Here is a 7157-nt window from a genome sequence, read left to right as displayed (position 1 = left end):
AAAAACACTACGGGGAAAATACCTTCCCAGCAGCTGTTATCTGTAGAGCAGACAGGGACAAAAGCAGGAAACAGTTTCTCCTTCAGTCTGTAATAGCCTGCACTGGTATTGCACTAATGCCAAGTACCAAACCAGCTAATACAATGCAGCTCACAGCCGCCTGTTTTTTCTAGTACCATGTTCCTCAGCCCAGAGACCCAAAAGGTATCCTCCCTTCTCCCTCCCCTTCTTCCCACAGAAATTATACTCCTGGCTGAGTCCTTGAATGCTGGCCTGCCACAACCACAGAGGAGGAGACGCAATTTACCTCTGTCTCAGTATTCTGCTGTTATTTTAATTTGATGGCGTTTTAGTATTATGGAATGGTTAGCTTTCTCAGACTACCATCTGAAATGCCTGCGACTAAGGTTTCTGTGCTGTGGGGTTTTCTTTTTTTAATTTTTCTTCTTTTCTGTTTTGAACATGTCTTTCAAATAGCTTTCTAATATATGCAACAGAAAGGTATGCCCAAGGTGAACATCATAGTTGTTTTTTTTAAAAAATAACTTAGGAAGTGTTCATAGTGTTCAGCAAAGGAGCCCATGCTCGTACGAGTTGGAATTAAACACACGTTGAGCAAAAGGAGAGCACTTGAGAATCGATATGGTCACACACTCCCCAAATCCCCAACTCTTATGATCAACAAGCAGTAATTTCTTTAGTATGGTAATTTTTCACTTAAGCACTGAAACTGAAACCTAGATTGTAAAGCAGTATTCAAGGGGTCATAGCTTCTGCCCTTGCTTTTCCTGTCCTTTCTAGAACTCAGAGTTGCAAAGAAAAATCTGTCATGTTGGGGTTTTGAATGTACAAAAGCGGAGGGAGTTGAGTGTGGAATCAGCAATGTATTAGTTTTGAATGCACACATCTACTATAGCCGCACATGGTGAACCTTTATAAAATATCCTCTGTAATCATTGTGTTCAGCACAGGTAGCAATTCCTAAAAAAGAACACAAAATACTCTCGCATACTTTCTAAGGTTCTGGGTCGAAGGAGGTGAAAAAAGGATCTGTTAAGGCCTATTTAATAAAAGACTGAGATAGGAAAAGTCTAAAATATGTGTTTTAAATATAGTACACCATACTGAATCCTTTTTCAACTCTAAAAAAACCAACCCTCTTCTGTACAGTATTTGGCACGCTTGTTTTCTAAGAGTGAGATTCAAACTTTTCAGAGCCTTTACTTGGGGAACTTGTTTCTTTTTGCTCAAAAAATTAATGAAAGATATGAATCCTTTGATTTAGAGAGAAGCTTTATTTTGTGGAGAATATTAAGGGATTTTACTGTTGATATTTTCACATTAATATACATTATTTATCTCCACAGGGTGGCGAAAAAGAGAAAATTGTAAAGACTTACTGGGTGGCAGGAAGTGGGATTCACTATAATCAACAGCAGCAGGGGACTCTTTGAGGTTGTGTTGCAAGATATATTCAAGATTTTAGCAGAAAGAAAATAATTGCATTTAATATTGTGCCGGTGGGAAATAACATATGTTCAGTCTTCTCCAGCTTTTATACTTACATTCAGATTTAGACTCTTGCCCTTTAGATGCAGAGATACTACTCCTTAAGATCTGGATACTTTTTTTTTTTTTTTTTTAAAGTACACTGACACAGAGGATGTCCTATTATTAGTCCTAGAGCTTTATGCTATTTGGAAATTTTACTTTAAAAATTTACTAAGATTTCATGAACGTACTCACCGGACAAAATAAACAGCTGTATGTTCAATAGGCAGTTATTACCAAAACATAATTAAGTTTCTAGCATTATTTTATTTTAGATTTTTTAATTAAAAAATAATAAATTATATGCTCTCTCAGATGTTTGCTTAAAATTTCCTTCTGGATCGAATCACTACATTTCTTACAAATTCAGTATTTCTTCAAAATGCATGTAGTTCTGTCTGTGTAAAGAATATCTGATAAGTTGATGAAATAATGGAAGTTTGTTAATACAAAAAAGCTGTCAGCAATAGAAAGGTTTTCCACACTTAAAGGGGATAAAAATTTGTGCATATGATAGAGCAACATTGAGGCTTAATTATCTGTCATATAAATTCAGGAAATTAAAAGTAGCTGTCTAAGCTAATTTTGTAGAATTCCTTTATAATCAAATACATACATACAGAGAGGTATCTCCACAGCATGTTTCAATATTGCTCTTTTTTGCCCATGAATAACTGAAGTAGAAGAGACAAACGGCCCACTGGAGGAGTCTGTCCCTTTCCCCTGACTTAAAAAGGACCTAGAAACAATTAATTTAGGCTGGATACCTATCTCTTAGTGACTAAAGCAAGTGAGAGGAATTCTATCTTGTGTGACTATTGCAACCCTTGTCTAGTCTTGCCATTTACCTTTTGTCATTCTCCTGCTCAGTGCTACTTCAGAATGGGAATCCTGGGGTAGACTACCATCTAAGTAAAATGCTAAAGGAACAGTGATCATTTACACCATAGGAAGATCTGCCTATTCCTCCCCTATGAGTTTAGTTGGACACTTCAGGGAAGTACACACAATTATTGTTTCAACGAAAATCCGTTTAAGCCCTCTTTTTCATAACCCAATTGTTTTCTCAATTTTCTACATAAATATAAATGGGAGTACATGTACATATGTATAAAAACACATCATAAAGATCTGGACTTTATACTGACATAGACTTACAGGTGTCTGCAAAAAGACTTAACTGGGAGTTGTGTGTTGGGAGGAGGAGGTGGGGAGAAACAATCTTCTATTCAAGAACAGCCTTCGTAAAAGTCATATCAAGGCTAAACAGATTGGTTTCACTTGTAAAATACAATATATATACTTCAAAAGTTGCAACTCCATGGTCACTTTACACAGCTTAATGGCTGGCGTCACAGAATTTACCTTTCTTGCTCCATCCGCACTGCCTGGCTACATATTCTGTCAGTTGAAGAAACTGCTCTGGATTTTGGAGGCAGGGAGAGAGGGTCTGTTGTGATGTGGAATTGTGCAGCCACACAAAAAACAGTGCTGGCAGAAGAGGGGACAGATGTGAGTGAATGGGTGCTGGTATGGAGATCGTAAAAGAAAGAGTGGAACTGCAGCCTGAGGGCAGGAGCCTAGGGCACCTTAAACCAACCAACATTCAGGTTGAGAGGGCCTTGCTTCCCATCCTTTCTCTACCAACTAAGCATTTCTATTCTTTCCCTTGCATCAGCACTAACACCCACATAAGCGTGCAGGAGCCAGCTCAGGGAGATGACTTGTCTGGAAGCTAACCCCACAGAAGTAAAAAAAACCAACCAAACAAAAAAACTTTTCAGCCAGATCTGCTCCAAGGAGCAATTCACAGAATGATCAGACAAGAGCTACTGCCAGCACAGCGCAGAAGGTGGAAACACAGAGCCAGAGGCAATAGAGGAGAGGACAAGGCAGCCCAAACTTAGATCAACTCCAGCTGTGATGGACCCAGAGCAGGAGCCAGCCTGACCACTTACAAGCTTCCTCTAAAACCTCTGCACTTTCTTTGAAAACACTATGATACAATGAGTAAGTATATAGAGTTGAAATTACCAAGATGCCAAAGAAATAAAACCAGGATGCTTACTTATGCGCTGAACAACACAAGAAGCAAGGAAAAAAACCCATGCTCTTAAAGCTATCTAGCAGAGTTTCTGTAGAATGTAACAGGCAAGGACAAATCATGCCTGACTGGAGTACTGGTGCTATACAGACCACGCTTCTGAGTAAATCTCTACTTTCTAAGCCTTCATTGTGTCATTGGGCTGGCAGGAAGACATTAGCAGGGGCATCAGAAAGCATTAGTCGTAGTTTACAGGACTCCATATCATCACCATTCTAAAACACAATATTCTACATTTTATTTTTTTGCAATGCAATTATCACGGAGATGAGAAGATAAGGTAGAGACAGCTTGAGAAGGATTGGAAAAGACTGAAACTGAGAAAACTAGGAGCTAGCATTTGGAAGGTTAGTAGTGTAGAAGACCAGACTTAGTTTCTCTACACAAGTATCTAAATTCTGCCATCTCACATCCACAAAAACAGGAATATTTTGTTACTTAAGGATATGTAAGTTATTAGAACAAACAGATTCACCCTAGCTGAAGTCTGTAAGGGCAACAATGTAGACATGATGAAGTGCTGGAAAACTGAATTTAAAAGAAAGGAAAAAATCTTTATTCAAGGAGAAATAAAATCAACAACAAAAATGTTTCTAATATTACGGTAACACTGTCAATAAAAGAAAGTCTAATATGTTGACTACAGTAACAATATTAAGAAAAAAAAATCTCTAAAAGATAGATTTTCTTAAATCTTTAGAAATTGCAGACAAAAGCTGAAGGGAAGATATAAAGGATTGGCATGTTAATTCCTGAAAGAGAATAGGCTATTTGCAAGTAACTTTGATTAGATCAGAAAGCCAGCTACATGGAGACTGACTCAGACCACTGAGATATTTGATTAGTTGATGTACGCAAAGTACATAAATAAATAAATAGATATTAGTTAGTAGGTTTAGATTTCCCATCTGCAGCCTGTACCACTTGGAAGGAAGATAAAAACTGTTCACTGATTTAGGGAAGAAACATCTAGGAAAAGATTAGAAAGTTTTATATTGACCACCTGACTTGCCGAAAAGGCCCAGAATGAAGGACTCTAACAGACAACAAAGGGACTGTGAAACCTCTGTTCCCACGAATACACATCAACTAACAGACAGGTCTTTGAATCTAATTCGGATAAACCAATATTTACAGATACATTTGTGCTCCCACTGTTGTAGTATCTTCCTCTACTGAATTACAAATGTTCTACAGTCCTCTACTGATAACTCAGGAAATTAGCATAAATTATATGAAGACATAAAAAGATTTCCAAAAGTTAAGTAGAATGGTCAAGGTATGTTAAAGGTTCACACAAACATTTGAACATGTGATAGGATAAAAATGCCTGCTTCTGGAGGATAGCAGTGGAGAGCAGCAAGGGAAGAGTGTAAAGGATGCTTCAAGAGGAAAACGCTGGAAAACAGCTGTCAAAGGAATTCAAAGAATAGAAAAGCGAGCAGAAGAAATTCACATGCAATCAATCCATCTTCAGATTTGGAGAATTATTGCATGACAGCTTTCTAGAAATAAAAGTTTCTCAGAAAGAAAAGTTTAAAGTTTCTCCCCTGGCCCTATGACAGATATTGAGGAGAGGGAAGGTAAGGAATTAGATTTCTGACGCTTTGATTACTGGTGTGCCCTTGCTGAGATAATGAAAGCCAGGTTTAGTTGAGTTAATACAATTGGATGTATATTGATTTTTTGTTGTTGTTAGCAGCGTTGCTATAGTATACTTTCTGTCCTCCTGAGCAAGCAGAAAGCATCCTGGTAAGGGAGAGATATACAGCAAGGGAAAGAATAGGATGGCATCTCTGAGGCTGGGAAAAGGAAACACGGGCTTTGATGAATCAACTGTAAAAACACCTGTCTTTCTGGTCTGCTTTATTTATACAGATTTGACAGCAGTCCTCAAAACTGAGTTCTTGTTAGTCAAGTAGATCAAGTCAGTTGAACTCAAACTGCCTGCAGGAGCACAGCTCAAGGATTCAACTACACTTAGTGACTAGACTTACAACCACACTTGGTGGCTAGACTTACTTAGATTCAATATCTGAACATATTTCCTTGGGGAATTTGTCACAAAGACAAGATAGTATTTTAATTTTTATACCCACAAAAAACCCCAAACAAAAAACCAACCACAACAAAACCAACAACAACTCCCCCCAAACCAAGCACAGTTTCATCTTAACAGCAGAAAGACAATAAAACATATTAATAAGCATATAAGGAGCACAAGGATGTCTTTCCTATCTACAGTATTTTAACCTAGAAACTACAACTCTTGTCCAGGTCAGTCATCACGGAGTGGAGTGCCCAGATTTTAAACTGATGGTCTTTTTAATCAGTGTATTTTGGTATACAGCTGTGTACCTTTGAGTGAAGGCTGGAACTGCTGTCTTCAGAACAGATGATTCAGGCAATGTTTTGCAATTACCACACACTGTGTACCACAGGATTGTTCAATCCAGCATGCGTCCTCACAGTCTACCATCACACTAAATTATGAAGTGCACACAGACAACATTACAATAACACATTTATGAAGTAACCACCCTAATTTATTAGATCACATATAGTATTCCAAAACAATAACACCTTTCTTACCTAAAATTTAAAAGGTTGCTACTAGTGGGGGGAGATCACTGGTCTTCTTTTGTAATGAGTTCATGATATCAAATGTCTTATTTATTGGATGGTGGTCACTGGGAGAATTCATGGGTAATCAGCGATCTTTTAAAAATCTGCTGGATTGTTACTCACCTCCTGTAATACCCTAAGAAATGTGTCCTTTCCTGATTAGATGTTTTGGTACCAAAAAAAGGCAATTCATAAAAAAGGTCACAGTGAATTTAAGTGTTGCAAAGACATATAAATGCAGCAAGTATAAATTGCCTTATAACAACTGTGAAGTAGATAATCAACATGCCAGGACACTAGAAACTAAGTTCACTCAAAATCTTAGCTCTCCTGTAGAAAGACATATAAAAGGTAAAAGCCCTAGACAACAAAAAGAAACCCAAACAAATTCCTCCATCCTAAATTGTCACCATGATTACAAAACAACTAATTGCAATGCAAGAATATGAACTAGGTTGCTTACAGGCAGCATGTAAACTTAAAACTGTTCTACACTGAAGCGTCATTTTTCATGCATGCTGTCCTGTACTAGGCACAAATATATTTTCCTGCACAGCTATTAAAAGTTTTCAAGTATACAGACACTCCGCATGTTTTTCAGGAATTAGAAGTTTGAACATTTGAAGTTGAGAATTCTTAATTAAATTACACACAGTTACAGACTGTCTTGTGGTGTCTTACAATTTGTAAAGTAATGTTAAAAATACAGTCGTTGCCTATTTACATGTTGAAAAGTTGTAGTTTAAAATGGAAATGGTTATGATTCCAATCTGCTACTTATAACATACAAAGACAACAGATATACTTAATTCCAGTAGGCACTGTACTTTATTATATCAGCTTTTACCAAGAAAAACATTTTCAAGCAATTTTTCTG

Source organism: Opisthocomus hoazin, chromosome 7 (assembly GCF_030867145.1).
Source record: "Opisthocomus hoazin isolate bOpiHoa1 chromosome 7, bOpiHoa1.hap1, whole genome shotgun sequence".
Classification (NCBI taxonomy): Eukaryota; Metazoa; Chordata; class Aves; order Opisthocomiformes; family Opisthocomidae; genus Opisthocomus; species Opisthocomus hoazin.
Note: the sequence above shows the minus strand (reverse complement) of the source record.